Source organism: Hypanus sabinus, chromosome 1 (assembly GCF_030144855.1).
Source record: "Hypanus sabinus isolate sHypSab1 chromosome 1, sHypSab1.hap1, whole genome shotgun sequence".
Classification (NCBI taxonomy): Eukaryota; Metazoa; Chordata; class Chondrichthyes; order Myliobatiformes; family Dasyatidae; genus Hypanus; species Hypanus sabinus.
This window is the reverse complement of record NC_082706.1, coordinates 154,810,196-154,811,889: the sequence shown is the minus strand read 5'-3', so window position 1 is coordinate 154,811,889 and position 1,694 is coordinate 154,810,196.

Below are 1,694 nucleotides of genomic sequence, written 5' to 3'. Positions count from 1 at the left end.
TGACAGAGGGAGGCAGAAGAAAGGAAACTACAAACCAGTTAGCTTGACCTCAGTGGTTGATAAGTTGTTAAGGATGAGTTCGGTACTTGGAGGCATATAATGGACCAAAGTCAATTATTATTTCCAAAGGGAAATCTTACCTGTCAAATATGTTGGAATTGGTTGAGGAAATAACGAGCACGATAGACAAAGGTGAATCGGTGGATATTGTTTACTTTGACTTTCAGAAGGCCTTTGATAAGGTGCTGCATATGAGGCTGCTTAGCAAAATAACAGCCCATTGTTTTATGGGGAAGGCATTGGCATAGCTAGAGCATTGGCTGACTGATATAAAGCAAACAGTATGAATAAAGGGAGCCTTTTCTGATTGGCTGCCAGTGAATTGTGGTGTTCCACAGGGGTCAGTGTTGGGGCCACTTCTTTTCACGTTATATGTCAATGATTTGGATGATGCAGTTGATGGCTTTTTGACCAAGTTTGTGGACAGTAGAAGATGGGAAGAGCAGCCAGTAGTATTGAGGAAGCAGGGCAGCTGCAGGACTTCAGTTTCGGAGCACGGGAAAGAAATGGCAGATGGAATACAGTGTTGGGAAGTGTATGGCCAAGTGGATTGGTAGAAGGTATAAATGCATAGACTATTATCTAAGTGGGGGGGGGGGGGGGGGAAAGAATTCAAAATTCTGAGGTGAAAGGGACTTGTGAGTCCTCATGCAAGATTTCCTAAAGGTAACATACAGGTTGAGTCAGTGGTGAGAAGGCAGGAGATTGGCAAATGGATCAGCCCTGAGCATTCATTCTGGTCGCCTCACTACAGGAAGGATGTGGAAGCCATAGAAAGGGTGCAGAGGAAATTTACAAGGATGTTGCCTGGATTGGGGAGCATGCCTTATGAGAAAAGGTTGAGTGAACTTGGCCTTTTCTCCTTGGAGCGAAGGCTGATGAGAGGTGACCTGATAGAGGTGTATAAGATGATGAGAAGCATTGATCGTGTGGATAGTCAGAGGCTTTTTCCCAGGGCTGAAATGGTTGCCACAAGAGGACACAGGTTTAAGGTGCTGGGGAATTGGTACAGAGGAGATGTCAGGGGTAAGTTTCTTACTCAGAGAGTGGTGAGTGTGTGGAATGGGCTGCCGGCAACGGTGGTGGAGATGGATACGATTGGGTCTTTTAAGAGACTTTTGGATAGGTACATGGAGCTTAGTAAAATAGGGTTTGCTTGTTCCATCACAAGTGCCAGACTCAACTCCTTTCTGGGATTTCAGTTAGAGGCCATTCAGTATTCCAGGTAGACTATAGGTTCATGATGGAATCTGCTTAAAGAGAAGACTTCCACAGCTGTGAGAGATGGATAGTTTGGCTGCCTGCAACAGGGTAAAGGGTGTATTGAATCAAAGAGGCATGGCTGAAGGAATTCTGGACCTTGAGGCCTTGGTAGGTGAAGCCATTCTACATGGAACTCTCACAAATAGTTGTACATCAGATACACACTGATGTAAGACTATTCCTCGTGGACTGTAAAATCACTTGCTGAGCTGGTATACTGTATAGTTAACAATGTGAAATAAGTTGCCCCTGCAAATGAACAAACCCGACTGCTTGCTGATTCTGGATCTTACTTTCACAGGTTTATATAAAATTTAAAAAGTCTCAATTTCTTATGTATTTAGATTTTACTATGTCTGCAGTAGCTTTTT